The 21,143-nt window shown below is 39.2% G+C and overlaps 1 long non-coding RNA gene across 2 annotated transcripts in view; it reads left to right on the top strand.

Moving 5' to 3' along the window:
* Positions 1-2,199: 2,199 nt before the first annotated feature.
* The window catches only part of LOC146431139 (uncharacterized), a 215,346-nt gene continuing 196,402 nt past the window's right edge, over positions 2,200-21,143 (top strand). The window contains exon 1 of one of the 2 annotated variants that reach the window (XR_014854874.1): positions 2,200-2,229. This is a non-coding gene — a long non-coding RNA (uncharacterized LOC146431139). Of the gene's footprint in view, positions 2,230-10,386; positions 10,487-21,143 lie in introns of those variants that run through there. The other variant, XR_014854875.1, reaches the window with a different exon arrangement.

Raw genomic sequence — 21,143 nt, forward strand, 5'->3', positions numbered from 1 at the left:
ATAAATTACTGAGGTTCAAAATAGAATAATTTGTAACAAATTGTCTTTGCATGGATTGTTTTAAAGCTCTCTGTGATGAGTTTTCTTCACTTCAGGTGCTTTGATTGAAGACTTACCATTTTTGGGAAAAACTGTGCCTCATTATGGGCAGAAATCTGACATCATTAGGAGTTAGGCAAGTCAGAGGTGTATCAGTGACTAAATAGCTCAACGAGTCATGTAGTTTTATCTCTAGCTAATTAAGTGGATTTACAATGATCAACTTTGGAGCTGATCAGGCCATATTATTTGTTCTCCTGACTGTTGTTTATTTTAATCTTTCTGTAATGCTTCCATTTGTTGTCAAATCCTTCTGTCTTACATATTGTAAAAGTAGATTTTTTTTGGTAGCATTGTTAAAATAAGTTGGGCGTTATGAAAGTTTAATTCAGTTCTTCATGAAATTTTAGGGAATGTTAGCTGATTGAAAGCTAGCAGAGTAAAATGTGTATGTTTGATATATGCACATTCATGGACTAGATATTGTTTAGGTTAAAAAAGTGCTCATGTGTGTACATAATGAATATCAGATTATTTATTAATAACTTTTCAAAAAGTAAAACGTTTTATAACGTTTATAACTTAGCTATTATGATATATAAGGGATCATAGAGTCACGAATTTCTTGCAGAGAAGGAAAATTATAACTGACGTTCTTATGACTGCTTGGTGGTTTTAGTTGTCATTATCTTGAGCTTTTAAATTGGAAAGTTTGAAATATAGGTATGTACATGTAACTTCAGATGGGGGAGCAGTGTTCTCCAGTACTGATTTTGAGATATAAATAAGTTTCCAGCCGAAAGCATCCCTTCAGGCTTGAATCTGTTGATCAGCTCTCCACCATCACATTTCAAATCTAAACTTTAGTCTGGATTTTCTTTACAAATTTAATAACTACCTCTCCACCTCAGTATGGCCAGAGTAATTTTCACAGATTTTGTGCCCTACATATGCAAGCTGTAATATGCAGCTTGGCTCTCTTGTGTCTCCACTTGTGTTCTAGGGAGGCAGTACCATCTCAAAAGCCTGGAATACCTGTAAGCAATAAGGATACTTGCAAGGGATGTGACAGTATTTTTTGAATGAGCAATTTGGATGACAGCCCCAGTGTAATAGCAAAATTGACCCAGCTCCTTATACCACTTTTCCCTTAGAGATTCCAGGTTAAAATAGGATATGGAAACATTACAGTCTGTACTCGAGAATTAATGAACTTGATGGGTTTGTATTCTCAGAAGCATGACTATTTTTTAATTGCATCAACTGATTTAATAGAAATTACAGTGTTTCCTTAGAAACTTCACCTTGTTTGACGTACACAATTGATTAGCGTCAGCTTTGGGATGAAATGCAGCAACCTAATGAGACCAAATCCTGATTGTGCTGATTAGTAATGAGATTTGTAAAGAAGTGGGCTATCTGATCAGCAGGATTGCATCAGTGTCTGTTTGGGTGTGTACACATGGCAGGGAGGGTGGGATGAGGGTAGGAAACCCAACTTCTTCCAAATACCTTGGTGACCAGGAAGTACAGAAAGCAGCTGCCCTGGCAGCCTCGCAAGCCCCTAGCCATGCTTTGTGAACACAGAGTAATTTTGAATGAAAAATGTGTCCCACACTTTCAGTGAGGTTAGTGAATACAAGTTCCTGTGCCTGCAGTGATATTTCAGCTTTACCGAAGTTGTTTCCCAGATCTCAAATCTTCCACTTGTTGTAATTCTCCTAGTTTCAGACTCCTTTTTGCCAAAACAGGCTGCTGGACACTGGATCATATCTGATGGTCTTGGAGGCCTGAGATTGGTACCAAGATTTCCTGCTTCTAAGACAATCTGGCTGATGGATCTAACATGAAGTCTTTTTTCTCTTTCTTTTGGCAGGGTGACAGGTATACATTTTAAAGAAGCTTGTGGAACCTGAGAAAAATGGTAGACTGTGGTAAGATAGGAGAAGGCTGCGGACAGCCTAAACCTAAATAAGTTACAGCTGTGCCCCTAAACAAGTGAGGTAAACACCTTTGTTAGAGAATGAAGCAGAGAATGTGAACGTGTAGGACTAATTAGAAAAGGCACCTGTGGATAGTTTACTGACCAATGGTAATGTAATAAGGAACACCTGTTACATATATGAAGAAAGAGTATAAAAAGGTGTACCAGGATACTAAAGTCCACTGTCAGTAGACAACTGCTTTGAGGTCAGCAAAACATATGGATTCTTTTTTATATGTATAGATATATATATGTGTGTGTGTATATATAGTGAGTTTTCTCTTCCTCTGAAAAATTGGCTGAAAGAGAAAGCTTTATATCAGTTTTCTGGGGCCAAGAACAGAATTCACTTAACTGTTCCCAGTGTTTTAGGACAGGTGGTGAAATTGAATAACTGTAAGGGAAATTCAGGTAAGAGAAGATAATTACCCAGACTGGATCTTGGCCAGGACATTAGAGCTAACAGTTTCATTTCTGTGGAAAATGCTGTGGGATTTTTAAAGGCAATTTGGTTTTATCTTGTATTACAAATATTGCCTGGTTTTATGGCTGTATGATTTGAAGATTGTATTTGAGTCTAAGGAATATTTTTCAGTGGATTCAAGACTGGGGAATAGCATATAAAACCCATGGTACTGGTGTAACAAAATTTTATAAATAAAACAGTTAAATTTTATTTGATCCTCAGCTGCTATAGGGTAATTTGCAATTCGTCGGAAGTGTGCTTTGTGGTTTGTGCAGTGTGGATTTAACCCTCCTGTGCTGGCAGTTACCTTTTTGTTCTTGAAGGAAGGTGTGTGAGTAATGACTAATTCATGAGCATAGAGGGTCTCGGCATAGGTGTGGCCGTTGAGTAACAGAGTGTGTAGAAGCCAATCAATCACCTGGTAAGAATAAAGGGAACCAGGCTGTTTAAATACTAAGTAGTACAAAATGAAGTGCAGCCAGGCCTCCTTCCAGGGGTTTGTCACCAGCAGAAGGAAACGAATGACAAAAGAAGAACCTAGTTGTGGGCAAGAGCTCTGTTACTTTATAGACCATCCTCTGCTGCCGTCTGATCCTGATCTGGGTTTTGTTTGTCTTAGTTTAAATGAGTAGCAATATTGTGGTCAGTAGCTTTTTAAGAGCTGAACTGAGCCTTTTGTTGGTTTCAGAGTTGGTTAAACTAAACACAGGCACTAAGGATTCAGTTGGGAATCTAAATAAGGAAGGCTGCCTTGAATAAAATTGTATGCTGGGTGTTCCTGGAGTTCTGTCCATTTTTGGGGCATCTTTTTCTGGAATCCCCACTGTCAGAACAAATATGGTGATACCCTAAAGTATGAAAAGTGTGAAAAGGCAAAAAAAACATCAGAACAGTGTCAGATGGAAACACAAAAGCAAATAATGTGGCATTTGGGCTTTGTGTAGGGCACAGAATTTTTGAGAATGTGAATGTGTAGTAGTTTCTTTAGCAAGTTTGCTAAACTACTCATGCATCTAACTATTCCCCAAACTTGACTTTTATAGCAGTTCTTATTGCTATAATTTGTTCTTCAAATAAAGCCATTTAGTTTCAGTGATTCCCTAACCCTGGAATGATTTATAATACATGTAATGTTTTAAAAGTTTTGGACCAGTTGGTATTTGCTTAGTCTCAGTTTGGAGGGTAGTATGTTAATGAACAAGTGATGCTTGAAAGGTCACAAACTAAACAAATAATTCAGACTTTTATAATTTATTCCCTAATTAAACATTTTGTTGAACATTTTCTCTGAATGCACTGTTTGCTGTGTGGTGTGGTGGATTATTTGTCTTCTTCCTCTTAATGATATTAAAATAATTCATTTCTGCATGTTGAGAGTATTTAACCTCTTATAATAATCCTATCAACAAACAGCCTAGTGAACATTTTATAGCTTTCTGAGTTCTTCTGTGAAAGCATTTCAACTTGCTTTAGAGCTAGGTACAATGCCCTTGAGATGAGCTAATGTCACCTCTTAAAACAAAGCCCTCAGGTTTTATGCACAGTTGTGCCAGATGTGTTCTAGGTCTGGGAGACAGCAGAACATCTGATTACATTTCTTCTCTGAAGATGAGTGTAGCAAATCTAAGGTCAAAGAGAGTCCACAGGGAAGTGTTGCAGTGTCCATGGCTCACCTGGGTGCCCCAACCCCCTGGGAGAGAGATAGGGATGGATCCTGGGCTTGGTACACTCCCAGGACCCCCTGCTCTCCAGGCCAGTTGGAAGGCACCCAGGCTTGACAAGGTGACAGCCACTCCTCTCCCCCCCCCGGTTCCCTATATGGTTTTGATTCTAGAATGTTCTTCTTTATTCATGTTTAAGCAGTTATTTGGTTGGTTTTCTTTTTATGGTATTGTTATTTGTTTGGTTATACAATTTGTCGCTCAAAAATCCCCCTTTCGCCATTTGCTCCCCAAATCTCCTCCTTCCCTTTCCCCTCCCCCTATAAAAATTGTTGTGCAGACGGGATCGGGGCCATTTTGTCGATGCCCCGAGGCCCCTTCAACTGCCTTGACCCCTTACCCTAATAAACCCTCCTTGGAACACCGACAATCTGGTCTGTATCTCCTGTTTGCTTCGCCGACCTGCTGACAGCACCTGCGCTCCCTCGGAGCCCCGCCCTCTCCCGCAGTCTCTCGCTTCCCCGAAGTCTGGGGTGGTGAGGCTCCCACGGACGGAACCCCCACAGGGAAGAGTGGTAATCTGCATATAAATTGTTTTTTGGGTCAAATCAGGATGATTTTTCCTATTAAAGATTTGAAAGTTTATATTTTGGGGAGGAAGGAACATTTCATGGCCTTATGCTTCAGAAGTTCTCAGTTTACTCATGGCTAAAATATATTCCGAGTATGAAATGTTACCTCAAAATCAGATTTGGCAACTTTGAAATACCGATTCTTGACTTTTGGTATCTGAACTATCCAGGCAAAATACACTCACTTTTCTCAAGATTTTTGTTTTAAATAAATCTGTGTTTGACGGTATAAATCAGAGAAATAACAGGAGTTTTTCACACCAAACAAATTGTTGAAAACCAGTTCTTTGCCTAGGTTTGTAGTTGGTTTTCACATTGTAATTTTGAAGAAAAACTGATTTTGTTTGTTTAATGGCAGTTTAACTTTGTTCTGTATATTGATTGTATGCTGAACCGTATGGGCTATATTAGTGGAGTGTTGCAGATATACATTGGTTATTTCCATGTTTTTGAATTACTCACTGTAACTAGAACTGATTCCACATCTCCATTGTCAAGCTTTCAGTCTGGTTTGACCTTTGGCTGTGAGTACTGTTGCCAGAGCAGAGGTGCACAGGTTGCTTTTGGTGGGGAGGTAGCACTGAAACAGTAATCAGGGGTTTCACAGGAAGGGCAAAGCAATGACAAGTGTTAACTTTTTCTATGACTCTATTTCTGCTTCAAGGAGCTGATTAAAAGGAGGAGCCTAAAAGTGTTCTGACATTAAGGAGTTTAACGCTAAGTTTTTAATTCTAAATAGAAGTCACTGAGGAGCAAACACCTTGGGTTAAATTCTCTGCCTGTATTTTTTCCAAAAGGCTTTGTGGTCACATGCCTATGTAGATTATTGATGTCTTTCCCCTCTAAGGCATCCTCTTCCTCATTAAAATTCAAATGGGTCAGTTAAGCTGAGGTTTGACAACTATCAATGTCTTGATTCTTTTTTTCTTTTTTTGTTTTTTTTCCTGAGATCACAGGTGTTGACAATACACAAAAATCAGTTGGAAATAGAAGCATCCAGGGGTTGAGGGAGTATTATCCTTGTGAGCTATCAGCACTGTGTAGTTTTGTGTCCCAGATCTGGCTTTTCTTTCTCAGTAAAGTAAGTTATAAATGCTAAATTTAATAACATAATGAAGTGTTATAAGTGAAGGTCAGACATTTTGTCCTGTAACATTTCCTACAAGGGACTACTAGCTGTCCTGTGGTACAGGACAATTTGCTGTAAAATAGAGGAAATGAGGTTTTGAAAATAACTTCCCATCCTGCTTGAAAGCACTGTGACTTAGTAAGCTGTTCTGATAGGGCTGCCCCCCTGTAGTCATCTTTGTCTGCCATCCCCCTTTGAATTTAAAGGGAAAGCTGGAAATAAAACAATTGCTTTTTTAGGAGAAAAAAATCATATGGGAAAGGTTAAAAGGAGGGAAAGGTTAAAAGGAGGAAAAGTCAAAGCTAAACTTGCTTGTACTTCATTACGAGTAGCTTTAAAATTTAGGACTTCAGAAGTTAATCAATGATAGGAAGGAAAGTGCAGAGTAACCTCATCAGCAAGTTTCTTCAGGTAGGAGGTAGAGCAGAGAGAGATCAATTCTTGCCTCTTACTTACTGAGGAATAACTGCCCAACTTTGAGAAAGGCCTCAGTGCATCCAAATCCAGAAGCTTCTAACTGAGCTGCTGTTTTAGCAGAGTGAGCTACAGATGCATGTACTTTTCAGGGGGAACACATAAGAGCATTCTTTTGATCACTGAACTTTACAGCAGAGTTGATGAAAATTTTATTAATTAGAAAGTGCAGCACTGACTGCTGAACCCCTCTACATTTTATTTATAAATACTTTTTTTTCCTGGTGTTCATTTTGAGTGACACAGAAAGAGAACTTCCATTGTGCTCAAGTTCGCACTAGAAAGAAGACAACAGCAGCTGATGCTTTAAATAGTTCTTAACAGAAAGAATGACAAAATGTATACTAAGGTTATGGGCTGCAATTTAATAAAAATACATTTGATTCCTGCATTCACTTTGATCTTCTAATGCTTCACTCTTAACCATAATGATATTGAATGCTTAAAATGCAGTGTAGTCGCTAAAAATGTGTTGGTTGATTAATCTTATAATTAACAATACTTAACAATAAATGTTTGTTACTATAATTTTGTGAAATAGAGGTAGTCTCTTGAAACTTTGGTTCTGTAATTAAAGTGCCTTTACTTTCTATTAAATGCTCATTGACATTTTTAATTGAAAAAGCACACTTTCATTATGCAGAGTTGCCATTTATGAGAGGATGGGGCTGTCAAAGATGAAAGCTTGTATGGAAAACTACAAAGCACTCTGGAGAGTCCATGAGTACAGATGCTTTAAAGATTAATTGGATTCAAAACAAACCCAAACCAAGCAAGTACCTTCCCCCTTTGCCACATCATTGACTATTTGTTTAATTGAAAAGGAGGGATATTTAATTTCCTTCCTATGGGCCAAATAATAGTTGATAAACTAACAGTACTCTGGATCATTTTCTGTTCTACCTTGATACACTGCTAAGCAGGTCCTTGTTATTTCCTTCAGTTTAGAAGTGATGAATCTTTACTTGCTTGTATGATACCTGAAGCTCTGGTAAGGTTCAAAGTGGCTTCTTACAGACCTTGAACCGCTTAAAACAAAAAGCACATATTGCACTTTATTCACTTACTCTGAGAAGAATACAAGATGCTGTAGCATAGAGAAATCTGGATGTAACAGCCTTTCCATTTTGCAGATTGTTCATTTTCTCAAGTCTAGTGCAGTATTTACAATGCTTTGGCTATAGGGCTTCATTGGGATGGTGTCACAAGAGCTGGAAGCTAGTCCTTCCCTATGAGTCACGCTTTGTGCAAGGTCAATGAGGATGCTGCAATTTCATTTTTTATTACCTTCAGATTCTCCTTTCTACTCCACTTCTGTGGTTGGGAAAACCTCAGTACTTTACTGGTTTTAATATTATTTCTGTTAAATTATGATATTTTAACAAGTGGCTTCTTTTTCTCCAGGTTGGGAATTATTTTTCTTTCTCCTTTAAAAAAAATTATACCTGAAAAATAGAACTTATCCCATTATTGTGTAGCTGCCTTTAAAATGAGTACTTCAATGGTTTCTGGTTTGTTTCTTTTTTACTTCTTATTGCAATTCTTTAATGAAAACATTCTAGGACAATTTTGATGCTAAGCAGGGACTGAAAGGAAAGTCAGCACCATTTATTCTAGTTTCATAGCTTCAACTGGCTGATTGTTTTTTGCCTTTTTCCCTCCTGCTGTTTTGGTAAAGCTAAGATAGTTTGTGAAAATATTACTTAGAAACTTATTCATAGTTTTTGAGGAAGGCTACTTGAGGTAGTAGCTACAGTGTTTGGGATCCAACCTACTGGTGGTGTCTGTACACAGATCAGTGACTTATTGAAGTGGTTACAGTTACTCAATTCTGTTGGGGTCTTAAATGAACATTAGTCACATCATGTGCATTTCTCTGTGATACTCCTGTAAAATCTTATCTTGCATTTCTTATCCACAGTGTGAGTTGGCATTTTCACTCTGACCTACAAAAAGCAAAAAAATCAAGTAAGATTTTTCTGCGTGTGAATCAGACTTGCTTGGCTTTGTGAGCAGAAAAATCTGATCTCTCTGCATCTTTAATGACTGATTTTCTACTCCTTCAAACTTTTCAAGAAGCTAAGAAAAATGTATCTTTGCTTTTGTATTCCAAAATTAGGAGGCGATGTTTCTAGGTACCTCCTTACTTGAAAAATCAGATGTTCAAATAATATATATTGAAGGCAGCATTTAAAAGTGAAGTCAGAAGCAGACAACGGTTGGTTTATGGCTCGTGGAGGGTGGGATTTGCATCCTGGTTGCAAGCTTACTTTTGGTGGGCTTTATGCTTTCACTAATTCACAGCAGTGGAAAACCTTTTGCCATTTTGTATATAATGGTTTGGGTTCTGTCACGTCAGTTTGGCTTGCAGGGCTGTGGAATTAGTTCTGAGATCTTGCTGCTGAGCTTGTACCCTGCTGCTGTTCTTTGTGTGCAAGTTGGGCTGTTCCCTATTCCATCTGTACCCCAGCATTTCCCTGGGGGAGACTGTCCCTGGTGTGACTCTGCTGCTCAGATCCTGCTCTCACCCGGATCCCTGCATTGCTCAGTGTGTTCAGGGTCAGGGTTTACACTCTGTGGGTGACAGAGGCCAGCCTGTATGGGGGGGACATGAGGGTGACTTTGCTGCAGTGCCCTTTGTTACTGAGGTGTGGCGTTTCACAGTGAGGATATGTGATAGACCCTCTAACCTGGGCTAAACACTACATTTCCAGCTGAGAGTGAAATACCTGCTGGGGTGTGGGGGGAAGGAGGATCCCAGCCTGTGCCTCTGCATGTGCAGCATTATTTTGTCCTGCTGTACTTACTTGGCTGAAATTGCAGTTATGCACTGTCATGTTCACAAGGTGCTAGTAGATTATACCAGCTTTTAAGAAAACTGCTTTGAACAAACACTGCCTGTCAATAGCATTTATCTTTTGCTTGGAAGTATCTCCTAGCAGTGTGGGCAAAAAACCCAAGTAATTTTTTGGAAGACTTCTATTCCCTAAGCTGTGTGTGCCAAGTTTTGCTGCAGACTGCTGTGAGGTTTCTGTTACTTTTTAAGAGCTCCCTGAAGGATGCCACAGTTGGAATCAAACCTGGAAACCGAAGAGGTGCCATTAGCTTGCCTTCCTTATTTGGCTTTCCAAATGTTTGCATGGGAATTGTAGGGGTTCTGCAAGAAGCCCATAATCCAGGTGCTTTCAAGAAATATCCAGAAATGTAGGTTTTGAAATGTTGCTTTGCGAAAGAATCCAAATTATTTTTGCTAAAGTGTAGAATGTACTTACAAAATGAAATTTCTTTATACAATTAATTTTATATAATGAATAACTTTATGATCTTCAGGAGATAAAACTTTAAAACTCCTCTCTAAGGAAAAATAAAAAAAAAAGTCCTCTCTGTCAGCAGGGAATTACTATCATGGTGAAGCAATAAGATTAACATTTCCAAGAAAATATGGAAATATTTTGTATTATTATAAAAGGTTTTCTTTGGCTTTCCCAGCCACTGTCTGTCAGGCAGATTTACATGAGGTTTTCTCTGCCAGAAAAGATGAGTGCTGGCTGCCTGCCTTATTTTCCTTGGCTGCACTACCCAGCTGCTGTGGCTCTTGGGCTGTGACTGGGTGATAGTGGGGCTGAGTCTTTCAGATTAGTAATTAAAATTGTAGTTTTGCAATGCTGTGCATCTATATTGACATTCATTTTGTGTTGTTGCTTTAAATCATATTTAGGAGAGAAAAGGTCTGGGCAATATAATGGGAAAAACTACTTTTAATAGAAGTACCATGCTAAGAAGTGCTGTGAAAATGAAATTAATGTTGAACAAAAGCATTGCAAAGTTGGTGAGTGATGTTAACTCTCCTCCTCAGCACTGCTTACTCTTTTTTTGACCTTGAAACAGCATCTGCCTTGTGGTAGCCGTGGCACTTCTGTGACTGCAAATTAACCTGAAGAAAAAAGATTCATGGTTCACATGCTTGCAAAAAAACCCCAACTTGTTGGTCAGATCTGGGGTGGGAGTCAACAGGATTGTTCATGTCAGCAAAGAAAGAAGGAGGAAAAAGTAATTGCAGTTACACAAACATCTGTTTTCTTTCTTTTGGACCTGGGAATGGTAGGTGGCAGCTGGAGAGCACCTCGTGTTCTGCGTGCCGGTAGGATAACCTAGTATCTGATACCACTAATGGATGCTTTTGTCTTACTGCTTTCCTTTGTGCCAATAGCTTCAGTGATTTCTTTTCCCCACTAAGCCCCCAAATCCTTTTTCTAATCACTGTGCTGAATAATTGTGCCATTTAGTACAGTTCTCTTGTCTTACTTGCCTGCTTCCAGGCCAATTATTTGTAATTGTGTGCTGAGAAGTGCTTTTGCCATCTGTTGGAGGAATCGCTTAAATGATTGAAGTTGTTTAAAGCTGCTTGTGTTGTCAGTCATTATTTTATCTTCCTTAAATTTGATATCATCTACAGACCTTGGAAGTTTGTTCTTCATGTTGCTGCTAGATAGAATTTGTTATTGACAGCATCCCTAAAAAATTAATGAGAAATTTCAGTAATTAATTTTGAGGTGTTTCAACATGTATAAAAACTTAAATCACAATATTTGAGCTCTAAAAAAAAAGATAGAAATTTGTTTGGGTTGTGGTTACGATGGAAATTGAGTAGTCTACAGTGGTAAATGTGTTCTGAGTTTTGAGTCTGGGACAGAGGTAGATAAAAGTAAGTGATCTTTGTCCTGTTAGTAAGGGTATGGTCCAATATATATGCATGACTAACAATTGTGTTAATCTAAAAACCAATGGAAATATGTACTTCTAAATAGGTGAAATTTCAATACACAATCTAAAATGAAAGAATTGAATGATTCACTGGCTGTAAAATCTCATGGCTATGTCTTCTGTGGGTGGTAGAGCATGTGGGTTTGCCTGATGCACCAGGCCTCACCTTGAAGGACCTGGTTTGGTTTTGTTCCTGAGCTTGTGTGCAGAATAACCATTATAACATCTCAAGATACAAATCCTAAGAATACATTACTGAAAATGATAATAATAGTCAGATTTTTCTGATTGCTTTTGCAAAAGGTCAGCTAGATCTTTGCTGTAGGATTCATCCCAGAGTGAGTCCAGAGAGTGACCCGACTGCTGTGCAAAGTAGTAGTAGACTAAACTTTCTTCTTAATCATAAAGAGCATGAATGTAGAAACAAGGACTATATTTCTGCTTCTCTCTGGTCTGTGCTGAGGTTTTCCATTGAAGAAGCTTCATAGTTTCCCAAGCAACAGAAGCCAGTCAGACCCACTGAAGTGTGGAGGGGGCTCAGCTGTGGAGCCACAGACAAATCCACACAAATCCAGTGTGTGTGCTGAGCAGCCTGAGCACGACTCAGAGTGAGCCCCTGCTCCTGCAGCCTGCTCCCCTCTCCTCTGACATTGCCATTTCTGTTCCATTCAGGATTCATTACTATTCTGAAGCTGAAGGAATCACCAGCACTGACTACAGAATAAGAGACAGTGTAAGAAATATCTGACTAAAAAACCCCAACCCTATTGTCTTGCTAATTAAACTCTGTAGTTGTTCTATGCATAAAGCAGCTTTTGTTGTTTGAAGTGCTCTTCTATATGCATATTATGTATTTATGATCTTGATAATAATTCTTAATAAGAGGTGCAAGGTAATCTTAATGTGGTACTAGACCAATGGAAGGAATTGTGATGGGATGCATATTCAACTAAGCCCAACAAAGCTTGCTTACTTCTTTGAAAAAAATTGATTTGTGAGCAGCCTTCCCATATGCCTACATTTGATAAGGATCACAATTTTCTTTTTGTTTAAATGCAAAAGCCTCCTAAGCTGCAGGAGAGCTTATGGTAATTAAATACAAGTTGACCACAACTTAATGTGTATTTCTTCTAGTAGTCCTCACCCGAACTTTGTAATTACTCAAGCATACTTGTGTTGACATATATCTCATGTAAGCATAGGATATAGTTCTTTGGCAATACATTATTTTTCTAGTTTATCCTCTTCAAAAACAAAAAGAAAATGCAAATCACAAATCCATTTAATTCTTCTACAGTGCAAAGAAAAATAAAAGCTTGCCTCAAGAGAAGAGACATTATATAAAACATTTAGGTTGATAATAAAAGAATATTTTTTTATTCCTATTTTATTCACAGGACAAATATCTGGTGCCTACTGTGTACCCACACTTGGTGTGATAGTACAGTAAGATACTTTAAGACACTACAGGATTAAGAGAATTACATAATAGTCTGTTTCAGTAGACCTAAGTTCCTGTAACTAACATTGATAAGAGGAGACTTTCCAAGGTTTAACTTTGTTCAAGCTTACTGTAGGAAACTTTCTTTGGTTTGGGGTCAGCCACTGCGCTGCAAAGTTTTATATACATAAGCCTCTTTTATTTAAGTACTGATGAAGCATGTACTTATCATGAAGCGTATGTATAATTCTTGAAAACGTCAATTGTGACAATGTGAATATGACGGAAAAAAAAGGTCGTTGGCTGATCAGCTGCAGCTGACAAGGACCATACCTTACTTGGGGTTGGTGGTCTGTATAAAATAACCTTGAAGCCTCTCCTTTTTACTTTATTTTTTCTTCTGTGACAGAGAAATGGATGTAAGCTTTAGGCCCGTGCTTAAGTGCCCAGATAAATTAGGGCCTTATATTTTTTAGCTCTTAGGTGAGTAACTGTGGAGAGTAGGGCTGGTTAGTGATACCTACTGATGGAGCTGGGAGGAAATGCCATCTGAGTGAGCTGGTGCTTAGTGTTGAATACTCCAGGTTTAAGGGAAGGATTTGTTTCACCAGCTGTTCTGTCATGGAGGAGAGCAAAATACCCCACATTCCTCTATTACCTGTGCCTGTAGTGAAAGCATGAAAATGAATGCAGCTCATGAGGGTGGATTTTGTTGGTAAGTCTGTAGAGTGTTGAAGGATGTTTGTTCCCATCCCTCCTATTTTGCTGAAACAAGAGCTTGTGTGACACAGAATGAAATTGTCAAAATGAGGAGCATTTTTATTCGGTGTTTTAGCTTGGCTTATTTTGGCTGCTTAAGCTCCCTGGCCTTGTGTGTGTGAGGAGGAGCCAGACTGTCCAAGGACTGGTGGGATATGACAGGACTGTCCCTTCCAATTCAGCACAAGCCTTAAGCTGACAAAATTACTGCAGCTTGTGGGTGCCACTTGAGGAAGTTTAGCTTGGGTACAGCACTGACTGAAGGAATTGTTCCTTTGCCTGGACCACTTGTCCTCACTTGCCTGCTGCAGCCTGTTTATTGTGCCAGAGCGACTGTTCTGGGGCTGTGCTGTGAAAATAACTGTTCTGTGAGCCAGAGGTGCTGCTCCGTCATCAGGAATGTCCTGGGATCACACGTTCTGCTGCAACTGGGCAAAAGCCAGAGTTAAGCAATGAAGGCAGTCTTAAGTTTCTCTGACTGGACAGTTATCTTGGCCACTCCTAGTAGCTGAATGCAAATGCTTGGAAATAGAGAACAAATTGAGTGTTCCTTTAAATTAGTCTTTTTAATAGTTGATTTAAATTTAAATACTGGAAATACCTCAAGGAATGTACTAGTGTAATCATTTAACATGTAATCCAGAAAACAAGATTTTCTAATTATTGATAACATAATTTAAAAAGGAAATAAATACGTTTCAGATTGTTTATATTACTACAGAAAGCCTTGTAGTTCTGCGTTCAAAAAAACCTCACAACAAGAAGTAAGGAATTAAAAAACTCCAACCAAACAACAACAAAACCAGACAAATAACCTAAATCCTCCAAATCCACAAAACTGTCCTCCAAACCCTTTTTTGTTATCTGTGAGTATCCTGTGTTTAAAACTTCTGGATTGTTACTTTTGAAAATTTTGTTCAGTTTTGACGGCCCATCCAAACAAGTGTCTTCCCCCCCCAATGCAAGGTTTTGAAACTGTAGCTATATTTCCTTCTGGAATGATTTCAAGCATCTACAGAATCATACGTCACTTTTCTTGTAGTGTAGTGTTTGTCAACTGGTCTCCTGTCAGTGTGGCCAGGAGTGTGTGGTGTAGGATGCCCCTCTGCAGGGTCCTAGTGCTCACAGCCTGTAGAAATAGCAGTGCTGTAGGCTGTCCTCTCACACACAGTTTGGTCACCTAAACCAGAGGCACAGAGCACCCAAGCCTGCCTGGGAGCTCTGCTCTCTCTTGCTTTTGTTCCTAAATGTTCTCCCACGAAGTGTGATACTTTCCCCCTCAGCTGCTCTCGAGACAAGCCAAACACAGCTGATGGGACAGTTTGCTCCAGTCAGGTAGCAGAAACATTGACTTGCCAAGCTTGGCTTCCCCTGCCCTGAATGGCGTTTTATTGCAGCTGATGTCTTCGTTCCCCACACCCCTCGTGCTGTGCCAGTCACACAGCATGCCCTGAGCTGTCACATCATCCTGCAAGGCTTGGCCAAGCAGCCATTTCACTCTCTGAGATCTGCTGACCTGAAAAAGCTGCCCAGGGCCATGTCCCTGGGCTGCAGGTCTCCTGTGGAGGCTGGATGGAATCAGGAGCAGTGCTGTGCACAGCACACGTGGCTGCAGTGCTGGCAGCAGAGTGCCAAGCCGGGGAAGTGCCACCGTTCCTGGCAGGCATTTCCGTGCTTGGCCCACAGACAGACTGCACTGCAGGGTAGCACCAGTTGTCATGCAACATTGCTGCTAGAAAGTGGCTTTTATGATCCCAGGATTCAGCCTCTCTTGCCTTCTTAAAGGTGGGAAATGTAACTTGTAGAAGTGGGTGCTGAATGTTGAGATGATAAGGACTTGGTGGGACTGAAATGCACAACTGGTGCGAACTCTGCACCTGCTGAAGTACCATTTAAAATAAAATTACAGATTGGCTTAAGCAGACTGTAGCTACTTACAGCAGAGAACTGCTAATGAATTTTAGTACCTGTGAGCATTGACATATGCAGTTAATGGGGATTTGGTTGTTGTAGAGATTCCTTGGAGAGTAGCAGATAGGCTTTGCACTTGCGGAGCAGAGTGAATTTCCTCAAGTAGATCTTGATTGAAAACCTCCCTAGGCAGGAACCTGAAGATTTGTCCCTTTATTCAGTGGCTTTGAATAAGACAAGGATTTATTTAGAGCAAAGTGGGAAGTGCAGGTCTCTGAAGAGCACTCAGTTAATGCTACTAGTTTGAGATCCAGGTGTATCCTTTGAGAAGAGACAATACCAAAGTATCTGGCTTGATGTGGTCTTGATTAATGTTTAATCTTGCTTTTAGAATAATATTGTCAAAAAGTAAACTTAGTTTCCACAGATCTTTGTTTTTGTGTTGCGACTTTGCCTGAAGTTAATATTCCTGAACAATTCTATATGTGAATTAACACTGAATTACAGGGGAAAAAATACTAGGTGCAAACCTCACTGTAGGCACATAACTTGAATCAAAAGCTGCACCTTCAGAAATACATCTGTTTGCATTAAGGTGCATGTTTTGAAGGAAATCTCCCAGGTATAATGGATTTTAGAGCTGTTTAAATGCTGACATGCCCTATGAATGTGATTGGATAGGGACATTTGAGGGAACATGTTGGCCTTTTTCTGAAATATTTGAATGGAAATTGTTGGAGGAGCACTGGCAGAGCAAACTGTTCAAGAGGAATTTTTAGAAGCCTGGTTGTGTGTTTGAAGACCTGCCAGAGAGAGAGGCAGTTGAGGTATGTGTTGTATCATTGGATTGACTTTAGAAGTTCTGTAACTTGGCTTTCCAGGAAAATCTGTCCTTACCAGCAGCTTTTCACATGAGAATGAATGGGAGAAGTGGCTGTGACAGGTGACTGTGTTGGAACGAAATCTGGTTTAGACTTGACTTGCAAGTAGTGTTCTTTATTTCACTTCATGTGTTGGTCTGTTAGAGTAAGGGCATTCCCTCCCCTGCTGCCTGTTGGTCCTTACAGCTGTTCTGTATGGCCAAGACTCTTAGCTCTGCCTTCTATTGACCTAAGGAACGAGGAGCCTGAGAGAAGGCAGAAGGATTTTACCAGCAGGGACTTGTGGAGTGGATTGATGCCTTGCCTCATGCAGAGGGGTCTGCACAGGTCCAGATGGTCATCACAGCTCTCTTTGGGAGCAACCCTCTTGCATGTAAATAGCTCTGGATAAAGGTTAGGAGCTGGAGCCATCGAAACAGCTGGGTGAGGATTCTGTGGATCCCCTAAGACACTTGGGGAAGTTGCTCAAGTGCTTCAGCCTGTGTCTTGGTGAGGCTTCTGGAGTCACACAGGAAATCTGTAGCAGAGCAGATGGTTCTGGGTAGAAGTTCTGGATGGCCTCTGTTGTTTAGGGAGAGCTGTGAAGCTTTGGGGACTCAAACAGCACTACTGTGCTCAGCAGAGACTCTTGTGCCACAGGCAAATTCTCCAAAGGATCTAACCATTTCCACCTTCCAGGTACAACAATTTTTTAATAATAATAATAATAATGCTAAAAAGGGCATATACTTGATTTGCCAGTGCACTGGACAGATTAATTTTTTCCAATTTTTAGGGGTCAGTGGTGTCTTACTCAGTTTTTTTAAACAATTTTTTTCCAAGTTTTTGTTCTGGCCTCTCTAGTCAACACTAGAACTGAGGTTGTATCACGAGAAATTTGATGCCCAGGTTTATCACGTTGCTGTCATGACAGACTCTGCTTCAGCTGGATAAAGAATTGGGTGTTGTGCTGCTTTTTATTTAGTCTGAAATTAGCTTATATTAAGTATGCTTGTCCTCTCCTCTACAGGAGAAAAGGAAGAGTGTGATGTACCAGAAGTTTATTATTTTTCTATTTGTTATTAGTAATATCACCAACAATTATAGGAAGTTATTCTGAGATAAATTACAGAAGAGATCAGTTGTGAAGGCAAGAGAAGAACAGGGAATAAAATGGAAAAATAGGTTGACTGCAATTCTGACATTGAAAAAGTTTCTGTTCTTTTTTCCTCATTATTCTCTTAAAGGTTGGCCTCAAGTATTTGTTTTTATGGGAATTTGAAGAGATCAATTAGCCCTTCCAGTTCCTGATATTTACTCTTCATGAACAATTCTAGCCAGTTAGAAATAATTGTGCTGGTAATTTTCTTATGAAAATTACCAGGGATGATTAATTTAGGCAAAGCATACCCCTGAAGGCAGAAGCCTGGTCCAGATCCTTGTTGTTGATGCTGTTGACTTATGAGGATGACGAATTATGTACTGAAAGGTTCAATCACATGTGTTTTCAGTACAAATATGCAAAAATATTGTGCAACTGTTAGGCCAAAGCCTCACCTTTTTCAGCAAGGAGAGAAATAAAAGAATTTCCATAAAAAATGAGATGATCAGGAGACACAAGTGAACCTGCAGGGAATTACACTCCATTGAAACATCTGTTGGTCTTGGAGGATGTAGCAAGTGGTTGCTATTAGAAAAACTGTTCTGTTATCAGTTGGGTACTTTAATAAGCACCAGAGCTACATAGTTCAAAATTGTTTTGCTGTATAGTAGAACAGTGACCAGGAGTTCCGACATGGATTTGTTTCTGCTGGCAATTTAAGAATGTGAAAATTATTCCTGATGTAGACTTCAACATTTCCTAGACTTTTTCTTCTATCTCCTGCACCCCATCCTTCTTCGTAGATTTGCCAATTTATTCAGTCATCTTTGCAAGGTCAGGATTTCCAAGGCCAATTCTTAGCATGTCTCATTTCCAAATCCAGCCTTCTCTGAATGTGGTTTGTATGTAGTTTAATTTTAACAGAAGGCCTCAAATCCAATCCCAGTTATATTGTACAAAGTAAATTTACTGTCAAGGCTGGAATGTAAAGAAGGAATGAGAAGTAAAATCAACTTTACATAAAATATAAATACAGCTGGTCTAATCACTGCACTGATTCTAAGATTGTTGCAGGTGCAGGGCTTAAATACATAAAATACAAGTCTAACAAGATGTGAAATGGAGATAATGACGCCCTTTCTGACTCAGCTGTCGAGGTCTTTCTTGGACATCACCGCTTAATTCTTTCCTTTGTTTAGGAAATGAAATGTTTCCTCCATGTAAACCCCTTATTGTTTAGAAATCCATTTGTTTTCTGAGTCAAAGCCCAGTTCATTATTTCTTTAATGCTTATTCTGGAGATTACACAGGTGTGTTTCTTATAAAGTTCTTTTAAATTTCTTCTTTTCATATTGTGCTTGTAAATGGGTTGAGTTGTGTGGAATTGAAGATGTGCTTGTTCTGTTCCACCAGCTACATTTTGACTCTGAGGTACACATTTTAGCTTCCCTTCTACAACTCAGAGCATCTCAGTATATACATATAAATAAACTGTGCTGTGGGAAACTGACTGCTGCTTAGCCTGAGTTCTGAGAATCCACAGCAAAACCTGAAATAACATTTTCAGTGGTTTTATTCTCCCTGAGCATCAACTGCTCAAGTAGAAATATGTCCCTTTCAAATATTCTAGGGACATGGACTAAAGGATTTCTGGGAAATACCACAAGAGGACATCTGTTTCATCTCTTTGACCTGCAGCTTTGCTGGTGAAAGTGCTTTTTTTAAATTTTCCCCACAAGGAAAATCTGAACTATATGAGAATATGGAGTGCACAGCATAGAACAAGAAAGTAAAAAGTCTGAAAGAGGATAACAGACCTTGGTGTGCTTTTTCAGATCTGTCTAGACTTTTGTGTATGTACAGTAAATCTCTGAGCTTGTGACCATTGAATAACATTTAAATTGAGCGGCTTTTAGTTATCCTGAATTTTCAGGAAGAGGATAGAGGTGTATGCATATACATATATATTAAGGATGTGAAGTGTTTATGCACATGTACCCTCCTACATAAGTACACAAATATTTTTTAACAAGCCTGTATAATCAGTACTTTGATGCTTTCAGACACAATAATTAAATCTTCACATAACAGTCATGTAAGTGAAAAACTAAACAATTTTTAAAATCATGCTGTAATTTAGTTTTCAATGATACATTCATAAGTAATTTTACTTGCAAGTGGTCCACTGAAAGCTGGCTTATGGAGTTATTTCAATGATGTGTCTTCTTAAGTAATTGTAAAATGAAGTCACATATTTCAACAGTCATAAACACTGCAGTTTTGCTTGCTGAAGGGTTTTGTTCTTCTATTAGATTTTCTCGTCATGAATTCAATTTTAGTTATGCCACAAAACAGTCAAGCTGCTTCTAGTACACTGTGGGTTGGCTGTGCTGAGGTGGTGATTGCCATAAAGAAACAAACTTTTCTTTTAATTCTTTTCAGGGAGCAAGGCAGAGGGAGACTATTAAATACCACTTGAAACCTGAGATGAAATCAATTAAGTTATATGATCTAGATGTATTCTCATTATTATCTGGTTCATGATTCACTATCTTGGCAAGGGAAAAAAAAGCATCAGCAAAACCAAGTTCCTTTCTGGCCCTGTGGCTCCCACCTGTCTGAGCCAGCCTGCCAGAATGAAGTTGTTAGTGCTGTGACAATGAATTTTGGTAAGATTGCTTAATGATATGTGACTTTCTGTACAAGCTGGGCACAAACTCTTCTGGGGACATTAAAATTCTTCTAACAGCTTTTTTTAAAGCTGTTTTTAATGGCAGATTCAATAAAAGAATGTAAGTTAATTATCCAGGGAGGAGTGGAGGAAAGAGGGGGGATTGATACACACGTCAAGAAAAAAACTTTGTGAAATGAGAGGAATTACATTAGGGTGCTTGTGTCTCCTTAAGCTTCTTTTCACAGTTTTAGACATCTTGAGATGTAACTGTTGCTTAATTTAAAACGTAGACCAATTTTAAGCAACACTATTTAATCTGTTTTGATTAGTTCCTTGATTTCTCTGGAAGTTTGTATGATAGTGACTGATGCTTTGAAATGTGTGAGAGATGAATGATCTGTGGTAAAAGCAAGGATTGAAAAATAGGTGCAAACTCAACCAATTGCTTTTAACAATAGCAATCAGGGCATTTTTCCTTGGCTCCTGCAGGGATGGTGCTGTCTGTTTCCAAATGAGTGTTTTTGTAGGCATGCCAAGTGATCTGTAGCATTGCTTAGGTTTGTCTGAGTTCAGCTCTCAGATACCACTTGCACACAATTTGGATATGTCAGATGATGTTACTGTCCAGCAGAAGTACTTGGTGTAATGTGGTTGGGTTCCAGGTGATCTGTCTGAGGATGTCCTGATTACCAAAACCTCTCCTGGAGTTCAGCCCATACAAATCCTTAAGATCAGAAGTGTAGCTGACCAAGTCCAGGTATTCAGTGAAGTAGAAACTATTCTTTCCCACTTTCATGGCATACCCCTGTGTATTGTGAGACAAAGCACACAGCCGTTTGATATACAAACACTGAGTCATGACAGGACAAAAAAAGTAAATCTCTGATTAGGAAACTACAGTATCTATTTGTCAAAAAAAACTTGCCACAGATATGCAGCTGTCAGTTGCAATTGAAGCACTGGTTTTTGATCATGGATATGCAGACTGGCTTCAGATGCCAGATCCTTCCATATGGAAATCTGTGCACCTCCCCAAGTTTTATGCAGAGTTCATCACAAGTGTTGCCAGGATCTTTAATTTTGCATTGTTATTTCCCACATGAGTAAGTCTGAGTTTATATTTAAGTAATGAGATGCTGTGAAGAGTACAGGGACCCTCTCTTTCTGTTTTGATTAAGGCAGCAGACAGGTGATGTAGCCTGGGGACAGCTTCCAAGGAGAAACCCTGACCATGAGGTCTCCCATTG

Source organism: Lichenostomus cassidix, chromosome 13 (genome assembly GCF_008360975.1).
Source record: "Lichenostomus cassidix isolate B80296 chromosome 13, HeHo_3.0, whole genome shotgun sequence".
NCBI lineage: Eukaryota > Metazoa > Chordata > Aves > Passeriformes > Meliphagidae > Lichenostomus > Lichenostomus cassidix.